The 14,062-nt window shown below is 43.1% G+C and overlaps 1 protein-coding gene across 2 annotated transcripts in view; it reads right to left on the minus strand.

The window, feature by feature from the left end:
* TBC1D14 (TBC1 domain family member 14) overlaps positions 1-14,062 on the minus strand; it is a 773,921-nt gene that overhangs the window by 541,054 nt on the left and 218,805 nt on the right. The gene's annotated exons all lie outside the window — the stretch shown is intronic.

A 14,062-nucleotide genomic window follows, 5' to 3' on the forward strand; every position in this document is an offset into this window, starting at 1 on the left:
GAAAAAGACAGTGGCTCAGAGGAAGCAGAATCTTCCTCTTGTCTAGGCCTTTTGTCAGGAGGCGGCTGAGAACCCCTGATAAGAGAAATCAAATCTTCAGCCATTTTGAGCATCTGTTTCTTAGGCATAGGGCCTTGAACAGGAGACTGAAGTGTAGTCTTTTGATTTAGGAGTCTTCGACTTGGAAAACATTTTGACTGTAAGAGTAGTCTGTCTGAATACGCCTTCAGAAACCGATGGCGTTTCTGAAGCACCGATGTCCTTGGAAGGTAAATAGTCAGAAGGGCCTGAAGTAAAAGGCTGTCGGCCTAGTACATTCCGTCAAAATATCCATAGCGGTCTCGGGTTCCAGAACTGCGGTAGTCATGGGCTGCGTCAGTGCCTCACTGATAACCACAGAACCGGAGACTGGATCAACAGAGGCCTCGGAATCTGGCTTAGGCCTGGGCTGTCTGTCCTTGACCCTGCGCTTTTTGTGCACGCCGGTAGTCAGTAGCTCCGACGGCAAGTTAAATTTTCTACCAAAATAGTGTCATGCGAAATCAAGTCGTCCTTTAATAGTACGCTTATTAAACCTAGCACAAAAATGACCTAGGCAAGGTATACAGTAAGAATGAAAATCCTTAGGAGGTATTTGCTTCCCACAAGAAATACAATTGTTACATTTTTCTGACATTGGTCTGAGGCAAGAAAAGTTTCCCCAATGGGGTATTTAGCTTTATAGAAGACTTTGGTCTGAAATTCGAATTAGACAATCTCAAGAGTCGGCCGACCGGCACTTGCGAAATGCTTCTGCTTCGGGCACCGCGCGGCAAGAAAGACTGAAGAAAATGGCATCGGTTGCAGTACATGTTCCCCTGGCGCACTGACGTCAGGGATGAGGTGACTGCAACAGACGTCGGACCAAGACTTTGGAAATCTGGCCGACTGCGGGACCGCCTGACAGGATAACCAAAGTGTGATGACTGCAGCAGGGTAACACGAACATAGAGTTCCCAGTTTGCATGAAGGACGATCTTTCCCCCTAAAGGAGCAGTCAGATGAGCAGGGCTTGGAAGGTCTAAGGTTAAGTCATTGTGTTCACCATAGGGGGGTGTCTTACTACTATCAGCCTCAGAAGAGGGAGCCCCCCACTGCTTAGGCCTGTGAGTACCTTGAGACTGAAGCCTGGGTGGTCTGCTAGTCCTTGGTTTGGACTGAGAAGGCCTGGAAGAGACAGGAAAGGACCAAATTTTAGAAGGCCAATGCCTACTAAATCTGGGAGGCCGTACTTGCAGGAAATCTTTAACAGTTTGCATAGATTTAACTTTTTCCTCCATCTTTTTAAGTACTACTACTGCTTTGTTGACAAACAGGCTGTCTTGGTTTAAGGGAGCATCCAGTAATTTAGCTTTAACATAATCTGGCAAAGTTTGCTCCTTAAGCCAAGCATGCCTTCTAAGTACAGACCCAGTGACAGCATCCCAGCAAGATGCCTCTGAGTCAAAAACCACATTGCAAAGTATGTTTACCAACTTGTTCAGCAGAATGCATTAAATCCTGTAATTATTTTCAGCACAGTCAGGAATAAACATTTTCTGTTTAAGTAATCCAGTAATATGCTGCTGATACAATAACATATGAAACTGGCAGTTTAAGGCCCTAACGACCAAAGTAGCAGAAGTGTATACCTTCTTAACCAATCTGTCCAAGGCCCTGGAATCTCTATCAGAGGGGGGTAGGGTTTTTGGCAGTAGTAGCCTTAATGCCTTTGGGTCCCTGTGAAATTGTCTCTGGATCCGCAGTAGGATTCTTGAAGAGGAACTTGAGAGTCAGGTACTCTAATACCTGTCTGGTTTTGTGAGCTGGAGGTGAAGTGTCTGGGGCCAGGCTAGATTCCAAGATGGCATCATTGACGATGTCCAGAACAGGAGGGATAGCTAAAGGCCTGTGTTGAGGGAGGAGTAAGAATTCCCTAAGCCTATTTTTGGAGTCAGTAATCCTAGCTTTCCCAGTGGAAATGCTCCCTAAGAGTATGCAAAGTTTCACCAAGAGATCTTCTGGAGGGGAAGCAGAGAGAATTGAGTCCTCTGCATCAGAAACCTCATTAAGTAGATAAGGGCAAATCCTGATCGGAAGAAACAAATTTCAGAATCCTGACCAGAAGAATCAAGTGGAAAATCAGTTCTAGGTCTCAAGAGGGAGAAGACTGGCTTCCCCTGATTAAAGTAAGGTCCTCAGCCATTCTTATTTGTTTAAGCATTCCCCCCTCTCACCCCCTAAAGGGCCCATCTCAATACCAAAAGATTGCCAAATTGCGATAATCACAGCCACACGGGTAGAAACAGCACTCTCCAAAGCTAAGAATGTAGCATCCATGGGACCAGATGACATCCCAGGCTGTGTACTACATGAACTACCAAATTAACTGGTACCCCACCTAAGTGTCATGTTTAATCATAGCCCCACCTCAGGCTTCATGCCCACTGAGTGGCGCACAGCTAGTTATCCCGCTCCACAAGGGAGGATCCGCCTTGGATCCCGGGAACTACCGTCCCATCAGTCTGACAAACCTGATCTGCAAGGGCATGGAACACATTATCATGGAACTTATAAACAAAGACATTGGCAACCTTCAAACACTGGACCCCACCCAGTTTGGGTTTGTGAAGGGCCAATCTTGTCTCCTGAATCTGACTGACTACTTCGAATCGGTCTCCAGAGCTGTGGACGAGGGTAAGGCGGTCCAAACAGCCTATCTGGACCTCGCCAAGGCCTTTGACACCATCCCCCACGCTGGAATTGTAGATAAACTTACTAAGCTGGGCATAAATCCAGTCGTCACTCGATGGGCTGCCAACTGGCTTACTACAGAACCCAGACTGTAAAAGTAGCAGACTCCAAATCCAGCTCCAGACAAGTGGAGTACCTCAGGGTTCAGTCCTGGGACTACTCTTATTTGGCATCTACTTCTCTGAAATACAGGCCAACACTAAGGGACTCTGCAAACTGGGAGCCATTACTGAATCCCCAAATGATGTGGGTATTCTACAAAAGGGCCTTACAGAAACAGATGCCTGGTACCAGAGCCATGGGCTCAAGCTTAATGCCAAGAAATGTATAGTCATCCCCTTTGGAAAAAACATGTACCCATGAACTACCACATAGGTGGCAGGACACTAAACATCGAAAGTGTGATGAGAGACTTAGGGACACAAGTGGACAGTGGTCTCACTTTCGATAACCACATCACCACAACATCACCACAACAGTCAGGAAATCCTTCTATGTGGCACATCTTATCACTAAGGGGTTTTCATCCAGAAAAAAAGAAGTCATTGTCCACTGTACTCATCCCTCATTAGACCCATCAGAGTATAATTCCCCATTTGGTATGTACCTCACAAGACATCTGCAACAGCTGGAAAGGCCACAGAAATACCTCACTAAAAGAATCACAGGCCTAAAGCAGATGCCATATGCTAACAGTCTAAAAAAACTCCAGCTATACTTTGTGGCATATAGTCTACTCTGAGGCGATCTCTGCTTAACATACAAGGCCATGTCAAACCCTGAGCTGTTGGACATGCTCCACTTAAAGAAATCCCAATCCCTCAGAGCCACACGCTCCAGGGATCTAAACCTTATCACAATGAACAAAACATGCTGGAGGGATAGGTCCCTGACAGACTCCCCATACTCTGGAATAGACTGCCCATACATGTCAAGCAGAGTGCCTCATTGGCCCTCTTCAAAAGGAACCTAGATGACTGGATGGGAAATAGGAAATTCACCCCAGGGATCATGTCAGTCGCCCTGCTAGACAGGAGCCCAGAGAAGTATATACTGTGGGAAGAAATTTCCAGGGAATTGTTATGGCTAGACTTGCATAGGCCTTAGGGCCAATAGCCTAGTACCAACCTATGAACCTATATGGGCCTGACCATGCGGGTCAGAGTCTTGTTTCTAGGCATGGATAGAGTTTTTGGCCTTGAAGATGATGGCGTGGGTTTAATATGCAAGTCAGTAGGCCTGAATACACCCTCAGAAGCTGGTGCCTGCACAGCGGCTCAGGACCCATCCAAGGTAGTGACATCCGCAGGTTCCATGGTCAAAGAAGCATCTCGCGGCATACCAGACTCTGAATGGGTCTCAGAGGCCTGCAAATCTGAAGTAGCTGGTATCAGAGGCTGCAAAAGCACCTCAGAGTACCGGCAAATTGGCTACTAGCTTAACGGAAGAGTCGTCGGCAGTTTTGGACCTAAGCGGTCTTGAAATTCACATTTCTTTGGAATGTCGGACGTCCGATGGCTTACCGAAGCCATTTCTGGATAATTGAACAAAGTACCAAAATAGTCTGATGCAAAAATGAACAGACTATGAATAGAGGATTGAATAACGCACAAAACAGACAGCGAGGGACATCGTAGTCTGGGCCTAAGCAAGGAATGCAGTACGAATGAAAATCTGTGAGGTATTTGCTTTCCACAAGTAATTTATTTATTTTATTTTATTTTTATTTTACATTTGTTAACCGGGCTAGTCTAGCTGGATATATCTCCATTTTCAGTAGAGGCCCGGAGAAAAAAACACATAGAACATAACAACACAGAGACATACTTTTAATAAACACAAAAGAACACAAGAGAACACAACAAAAAAAAAAACAAGTATGAATACAAATTGCTAATAATAAACTAAGCGAATCAAATTCAAAAAGAAGGTACATTATCAATAAAAGTCTGAGATAGGACAGGACAGTTTCAAAGTTTAATAATACATTCCATACATATACCATAATACCATAACAAGGCACTACCTAAAATAAAAAAAGAAGAAGAAGGAGGAGGAGAGGAAGATGAGAGTGAGAGGGAGATAGAGGAATGAAGAGAAGAGAGAGAAAGAGAGAAGAGAGAGAAAATAAAGAGGATAAGGGAAAAAGGTAGGAAAAAACAACGAAAGAACGAAAGTGTGAAAGGAAGAAGGAGGCACTAGGTATAAAGAGGAGTATAGAGGGTCAGGGAGGGTAAAGGTCAAGTTAGTCAGGTTAGTCAGAGTACAGAGTGATTTTTGAAAGCAAGTTTTGTTTGATTTGTTGTTGATTTGGTAGGGATGTGATTGAGGGTTATATCCCTAGGTGATCCTAGGTACTTGGCCTGTGGTATTAGTGAATAGTGAGGTGAATAGTTGAAGGTTGAGTCACCAGCTAAGTTGTTAGCTTTTTTAGAGGAGGAGAGAGGAGAGTAGAGAGAGAGGTAAGATTGTTATAGTGTAAGAAAGGGTGTGGAGGTTGGTTAGTGTTTGATGTGTATTTGTGTGTGTGTTTTAAATAGTGTGTTTGTAGTTGTAGTGTGTTGTTTGTCAGAACAATTAACTTTAACTGACATCAGTTTAGAGCAAGAAAAAGATCCCCAACGAGGTACTTAGCTTTTTGAAGACTTCGGTTCTGAAACTAGAAAATGAAAATTTCAGGAGTCAGCCGACCGGCACTTGCAAACTGCTTCTGCTTCAGGCACCACACGGCAAGAAAGACTGATGTAATGGTGTCGGCTGCATGTTTTATACCCCTGACTACCAGACGTCATGGAAAATGAGACTGCAACCAACACAGGACCCAAGACTTTGATAATCAGGCCGGCTGACTGCTACCTGCAAGCAGATAACCCAAACGTAATGACTGCAACAGTGAAACATGAAGAACATCTGTGGTGTTGTCAGTAAACTGTTTGAGGGCCTGAATGAGAGAGTGAAAGGTCTGTAGAGCCAACAAGTAGGGCTCTTATGTTTGTGTGCTCCTTCCTTTGAGACCAAAGCCTTGAACCTTCCACACACGGTGCAAATGCTGCCCCCCCCCCCCCCAATCCATGCCTGAAGGATCTGAACAATTCCTGAATTGGAAGAGGGGGATGGAGAATAAGGCTTGCTTTCTGGGAAAATTTTCTGAATCCACCAATGAAGTTCCCTCTTCAGACAAGGGAGAAGATGGACAACGAAGTCCAATGGATGCACATATTGACTCTAAACTGCCTTGAGGTACCACAGATTTCCTCATGTGAACTTCGGCCAGAGGTAACATGGGGATGGCGGATGCCATGAACCCTAGAAAGCAGAGAAACTCTCTGGCTGCAAGAGACTGCAGAGGGACAAGGTCTTGGAAGAATTTGGTTAGAGACTGAATTTTCTGTGGGGGAGGGAGGCCAACATTCAATTTGGATTCTGAACCCCAGGAAAACATGGTCTTGTGAATGGGAATGTGAAGATAAGCATGCTTTATATCCAGGGAAACCATAAAAGCTTGTGGAAAAATGAAGAGAAAAAGTAAGCAGAGAAAGCATGTGCAAGACTGGGACCTTTAGGAAGGAGAGTGTAAAACATCCAGAATGGGTCACCAAGGGTCATATTTTCTGGGAACCAGAAACATCCTGGAGTAGAAACCTCTTCAGTTTTGGTGCAGTGGAACTTCTTTTATAGTTACCTGGGTTATCAATACCTGGAACACCTCTGGCAAAAATTGTAGTTGCTCTTGAGATGACTGAGGAATACCCATGAAAGACTGAAACAATGCTTCCCACAATGGATGATGCCATTGCTTTCAGCAGCCATCTTACACTTGAGGAATAAAAAGGTCCACAAACTCACCCTGCTTAGGGATGAATAAGTAACAAGCAGGGTTGTCAAGATGAAGCATGAGGATGAAACAGAAAAGGACTCCCGCCCTGCTTATTTCACTTTTCACATATGGTTCCTGACAGACATCCAGTATACAAATTAGTACACTAACAAGATACTCACTTACATAAGGAAGTCTTGGGTACATTTCGAGGCCCCAAATAACTAGCCTCCATGACTACCACAGTGGTGCAGCAGTTGTTGCCTCACAGCAAGAGGTTCTCCCATTCGATTCTCGACTGGAATGAGGGGAGCGCCTTCTGTGTGGAGTCTGCATGTCCTCTCCGCGGTTGGGTGGGCATTCGAAAGACATGCATAAATGGGCGTGCATTCTTTGAAGGTTGAACGTCGAGCTGGCACCTCTGCGTTCGTGAAAATCTGCCGCCAAACATTAGCGGACCGGAGTTCCACTGTGGCGACCCCTAACAGGGGAAAGCCAAAGGACAACAGGACTCTGAATAAGCTTTTAATTATCCCTTTAGAAAACAGGGGCCTACACATACCAAGCAGGAACAGTAAAGAGTACTCTCAGGCACCTTTTCTGGCACATTATTCCACTTCTAGTAGTTTAATACAAAGACCACAAAATGCCTTGTGATAATCACAGATCTTAAAGTCCTCTTCACATTTACTTTAACCATGTAGAATGGCTCAGTATACACACACACACACACACACACACACACACACACAGCTTCCCAATCACAGGTGGGCAGCATACGTCAGCATTTCAAGTGACAACTGGTACAAATGCCATCCAATTATTTGGATAAGACGCACTTAGAAGAATGTGTTAAACTTGGTGTTCAGTAAAATATCACTAATCAATGTTACCTACAGATAACTGCTAGTGTGATCTCCATCTGTGCACCAACACAGTCACTATGTGCAGTCTTTTCTCTACAGTTGTATGACCATGGAGTCAGTGAATTTAAATAAAGGGGGTCCACACTGGTGGCGAAAAGGGCCTTAACCTGCAAAGTAGCACTTAAGGTAATTTCATCTTCAACTCCATGGTAAACAAACTGAAAAAATGAGCTTTCAGTTATATGCATTTTTTACTGCGTAGTTCCAGTCATTCCCAGCATTTTGGAGAACTATTCTACCAACTACATGCTACCTTACACACTGTGTAAATGTATTATGTATGCAATGTATACATTTCATTGAAATCTCCTGCAGCCCAGGGCAAATTTTCTAGGGGAACTGCACGCCACATACAGAACCCACACTTCTCTTACTGGATACAACCAACTCATGTCACAGAATTGTACAGAAAGACAGCAGTCCAATCAACACAAATTTCAACAAGTTATTTTAAGCTTCACTGAGGTTTCCACTCTACATTTGAGGGCCTTAAGTACAAGCCTTGAAACAGTGAGAATTTAAGTGCAATTTCAAGGGGAATACACACTAAGAAACTGCTGTGTCTCTGTACTCCCTCATGTCCAAGATACATTGCTAATACAGTTGCACAAGTCCCGCTTGTGTACAACAGATTGAATTTCACACTGCTTCAGTGGCATATGGGTTGCGTCTCTGCACAAACCCCCTCTAGCAATTTTCCAGAGCTCAGAATTACCTCCTCTGACTCCCTGCGACAGCAGATTGGCTAAGCAACTCCCATCAGGGGAAGCCTAACCTATGTTATAGGAAGTCAGTTCAGGCTTTTAGTGCCAAGAAGGAAGAACCAAAATAAGGAGCAGAAGCAAGAATTGCCTGAAAACCAATCAGTTCATAGACAAAAATACCAAAAAAAAAATAAAAGCAAAACAAAGTTGGATACCATTAAACTATATAAATAAAATAAAATAAGGGCAGTGGTTGGTGCTGCCACAGAGGCAGTGTGAAATTCAATCATACTATGGTCATCATTCACACTGCCCCCATGGTATAAGAGCATATTCCCCAAGGAAAGTTAAGGATCCAAGAGCCTCTGGAGAATGGACCTCACAAAGCCTACTCTGGAACTTAAGAGCATCTTAAGAGTAAGAGAGGACTAGGTTACTTCCTCTAGAAGAATGCTTCAAGAGTCCACTCCTTTCTAATATGCCCACAAAGAAAAAGGCTCTGGTGGAATGCGTTTTAACCTTGCCTGTAATAGACTTGCCATGGTGGAGGAACAAAAACAGAGGACAACCAATGAGATCATTTGCTTAGTGCCAGGTTGACCCTTCTTAACCACAGAATATTAAAATAAACAGCTATTCATTCCTCCTGAAGGGGGTTAGTTCAATCAAGGTAGTACGCGAGCTACATGTGCACATCCAAGCTATGCAGCATCTTCTATCTGTTTCTAGGTTCCATAAAGAAAACTGGGAAATTGATGGCTTGATTTAGAGTACATAAACAACTTTTGGCAAGAAAGATTAGTGTGTAAAATAAACCTGAGCTTGCGGAAATCAAATATGGCTGGCCCACCACGAGAGTTTAAAGCTCAGACACTGGTTTTGTGGATGTCAGAGTAATAAGCAAAACAGTTCTCCAAATGATGAACTTTAAATCAGTCTGAAAGGTACACTCAAAGAGAAGATATGATCACATCCTTATGGAATAACTGCCTAAGTACCATGATACAGCAGTTGCAATTGACACCCTGGATGAATAGGTCGGGGTGCAGTCACCCTTGACACAGTGAGCAGATTCACAGCATGGTAATTGCTCTTGGCCAGTTCCCTTAAAAGGGAGAACCACCTTTGCCTGGGCAAAAAGGGGGTGACCACAATGATTTAGTAATTCTTCCTGAATCTCAGGAAGTATCTTTGGTATCAGTGAAAATGCATAGAGGAATTTTCCAGTCCAAAGGAAGAATGCATCTGTCCTCCAGGCATATCTAAGAAACTCTCAATTTTTCCAATGGTTTTTGAAAACAGACAAATGGATGTATTTGGAGGTGTTCCCCACATCTGAACCAAATCCTGAAGACCTCCATCCAGAGTTTGCACTCATTATGGTCTGTCCAGAATCTGCTTAGTCAGTCTGCCACTTTGTTTTACTGTGACAAACATATGAGGCCTGAAGCATCACAGAATGCTGTAAGGCTAACTTCCAGACCATCACTGCCAATTGACAGAGGGTATGACCTTGTATTCCCCTTGTTTGTTCAGGTACCACATGATGGTGGTGGTGTTTGTGATTGCTAAAGGGGACCTGGAAACTAAGTAGTGAAGTAATTAAAGGGATGAATCACTGCCAACATTCCTACTATTGTCTGCTTTGTAGCATCAAAAAGGACCCCCAACTGCCTTGCACTTCAACTCCCCTGGCCAGTGCTCACCATGCAAAATCTGACTAGTCTACCTGGACTGACTAAACTGGGGATATGGAGGGAGAAGGATAAACTCGCACAGAGACAGATTCCTCCATCACTGGTACTTGCACCTCTAAGGGATGCAGGTGCTAGGACAAACATTTGTAAAGTACCATTGAATCTGGCCAGTGGTTCAAGCATCACTGATGCAGTGAGGCCTAGAATTTTGAGAAACTTACAGGTGGTTTGAGATAAATCACAGTAAAGGTTATGACAAGGCAGGACCATTTCTTCTGGCAGAAAGGCAATTCTACTTTGTCTCCATCATACACCCCAGGAAGACAATTCTCTGAGAAAGCGTGAGGTAGGACTTTTGTAGGTTTAACTTAAACCTAAGTGAGCTAGAATGGTCAGGACCTTGTCTAATTATCCAAAACACCTGGAAGCAGACTCTGCACAAAAGCAAATTCCCTAAATAAGGGAAAATTTAGACTCCCTGGGTCCTGCAGTAAGCAACCACTTAAGCCAGGTATTTTATGAATACTCTAGGAGCCGTAAATAACCCAAAGTGTAATGAAGAAAACAGACAATGTGAGCCAGACAGCAAATTTAAGGTATTTCCTGAATTTGGAAGCAACTGGAGTGAGAAACATCTTTCAGATCTGAAGTGCCAATGGAACAATGGTCCGGAAGAAGGGGTAGAACCATCTGCAAGGTTAGGATTTTGAATTTGGGTACGTTCAGAAAGTTAGTTTCCACAATAGCTCCTTTTTGGGCATCAGATTCTAGAGTGAAATCCTTTTCCTGGTGCAAGAACTGGTTCTGTAACCCCACCCCTGCTTGCAACATATGTAGTAGCACCTGACAAATAAGTATGTCTGGGCTGGCAGGTGCAGGTGGATTCCACTTGGAGGATTTTCTGTTCACTGCCAAAAGTAACCTCGCGATTATTCTCAGCACCCATCTGTCTCGTCTGTTGCTAGGTGGATGGGCTGATCGAAAGTCTGGGGGAAAAGGAGTAAAGGGAAGAAGAAGAAAGAGGCTGCACAAGTCTTGGCATAGTCATTCTTTAAAGGGGTTTTATCCTTTTGGAGAACGGAACCCTTTTTAATTTGAGAGCATTATCCTCCTATTTCCACTTGGTACTGTGACTCTTGTTAGGCTGTGAATTTTGTTTGTTTTGCCCTTTGAAGTTGGGCACCTTGCTGGGGAGAACCTGGGAATAGGACAATTCTAGATACACCATGCAATTTATCTCAGACATCCTACTGTTTGAAAATCTGGGTAGCAGCAGGACCAAACAATAATTCAAAACTCAGCATTAAAAATCTTTTTTTTAAATCCGGAGAAAAATTCTGGTCATATAACCAAGCATACTTTCTCAAAAAACAGAAGTAGCTGCATTTCTAGAAACTGTGTCCTCACCTTCAAAGCTGCTTCTAAAAGCAGGTTTCAAAAATTGAGCCACACTACAAACAACTGCATTCAGATAATGCTTATGTTTAGTTTATGAGGTAGTACACTGATCCCTATAGACCATTTGGAGGAAGAGCTTGGGTTCAGCAGGCAAAGATGCAGCAGAGTCATCTAAACTGCAAGCAAATTGCAAAATAAACCTCCATATAAAGCCTATAGAATTTAGGATCCTAAGGACTAAATTACTAGACTGAGACAACTTTCCTTCTCAGAGATTCTAACCTCCTTGCTAGGTTTAACCGGGGGTGTATAGTTAAAAAAAAAGTGCCGCTAAGGGTTTAAGATTTGGGGAGCTGGCGAAACGACAGCTGGGTCAGCTGACACGAGCTAAGAAAGCTTCAAGATCAGAGTACAACTTGATTTCCTCATCGTCTCACAGGAACTGTTTCACAAGCCAAAGGGTTTTACATGCAGTTGTGTAGACATCTAAGGCCAGTAATTCAGAAGGAACAATCAAAATAATTCAAAGTTAATCCTCAATAAGATGGTACGCTCTGCCAATCTCTGCTGCTGTTCCAGATTCCTTCCAGGCAAGCACATCTTTAAACCCAGCTAGTATCTGTGGAAAGGTGAACACCTGACTGGGTTTTTGAACCTCTTCAACTTCCAAAAAAATCAGACTGGATGAACTCAGTGTGCTCCCTATTGCGTGCCTCAGAGTCATCACCAAAATCGCCCACATTTAATGGCAAGTTAAGCCAACTGGGAAGCTGGAGGAAGTGTCCAGGTCAGTTTTATTATCAACATTAAAAATAGCAATATAACCTGCCCCACATTATCTAGAATGGCTAGAAGGCATTTCATCATGTGGGTTTGACTGCAGATAGCTCTGAAGGATAAGATGGCAGATTTATAAAACTCTACCATACTTTAGCTAAGGCTCTACTGTCTTCATCACTGTGGATAAAACTGGAGTAGGGATAAGCCTGTATCCCTTGTCTGAATTGAGATAAGGCAGCTGGCTCAGCAAAGGAGCTTTAGAAATATTTATGACTGAGTAATGTTATAAAATATGGGTTTGGTGGGCTGGAAAGTTAAGGTAGTAGCCAGAAAGGCATCACCTAGTACTCCCGACACAAAAGGGGCAGCTAAAGGTTTGGAAGTGTCCATATTTAAGAGTTAATTTCTCAAAGTCTTTCCTTACAATTTAAAATTAACCTTTGCAGTGGCATTCCAAAAGCAGTCTCAATCAGGAGATATTCCAGGAATACCACTGCATCTTGGATTCCATAGACTTCTGGGTTTTAAGCTGATGCAGATGATAGTTAGACCCAACCCCCTTGGTCTAAAATCAGAAGAGACTTTCACCTTACAGGAATCTTTCTTTTTAAAAGAGTAGATGAGAAAAAGGAGGAAGACTGACCAGTCTGAACAGCTAGAAGAGCCTTGAAAAGATCATGGAAAAAATTCATTAGACTCTGGCATAGAATGAGAGGTAGTGAGGGTGAATATTGTTATTTCCGGTACCAATACGGGAAACATGCACATTAGTCATCCTGAGGGTGGAAACTGAAGGTCTGACTTGCATTAGAGAGAAGTGAATATCTTCAAGTAGTATATACCTCCATGTCCATCACTTAAAACTAATTTCAGTTCTCCTATACTAGCCAAAACAGCTGTACAGTCTCTGATCGGCCATGTTAAACTACTTAGCCATAACTGTCTCCTAAAAGGGGGCAATGTTACAGGGCCTAGGAGAAGACTACGGATGGTATGGGAGCTGCAAAGGTGCCTTAGTAGATTAGACAATCTCAGACTGAATGAGAAACAGATGTCTGGTTATCAGGTACCTCTCTACTTTGCAGTTTTTTTTTCCAACTGGGGGGGGGGGTAACATTGGAGGATGAAGGGTACAATGCCATGGTACTGTGAGCGAATATCTGAAGCAGTTTGTTCTCCTGTTAAGTTTGAAGAGTACCACTTTTAGTCCAGACAGTTTAAGGGGTGAATGCCCAACAAATAGAATGGACTTGGACTTCATGTTCTGCCCAAACAGAAAAAAAAACAACTTAAGTGGGAGTCCTTATAAGAAATCTAACACCCATAGTCACAATTTCTCTTTCCTGACCAAGGACAAGTTCCATGCATTAAAAACAGTGAAACAGGAAGGGTCTCAAAGGATACTTAGTCACGGACGCTGAAGCAAACAGAAAGGGATGGCTGAATGCAACACTAATGCAAGTTCTGAATTCTTGGCACATCTGTTTTTCTTATACCTGAATGTTAGTTTATATTAAGGGTGGACATACAGAGCATGAGGAAGGAACCTGAACTTTGGAAACTGGCCAGACATCCTGGTATCCTAGCGGATAATTCCCATTTGTTAGTAGTACTTCAGCAATGATTTATGAAGATAAACAAATGTGCTAAATCATAAAAACACCATATTTTCTTTACACCAAGGCGCAACAACCTTAGATTTAGCATATATGAAGGTTTGGGAGCCTGAAGAGGGAAATGGTTATCTTCATAATTCCAAACACTGGACAGCATTAAACTCAAGGAAACAAAGAATATCTAATGAAATCAGTTATAATATGGACTAACTAATACTAACAGCGTTGACTGCATTGTAGTGTTACTCACTTGCAGTCTAGACACTTGGAATGCACTGTCACATTCAATCCAGTACTTGAAATGCAGAATACACAAGCATTTTTCCTGCTGAAACTGCAGCATGAAAACTGC

Source organism: Protopterus annectens, chromosome 2.part1, assembly GCF_019279795.1.
Source record: "Protopterus annectens isolate FY-2018-M chromosome 2.part1, PAN1.0, whole genome shotgun sequence".
Lineage (NCBI taxonomy): Eukaryota > Metazoa > Chordata > Ceratodontiformes > Protopteridae > Protopterus > Protopterus annectens.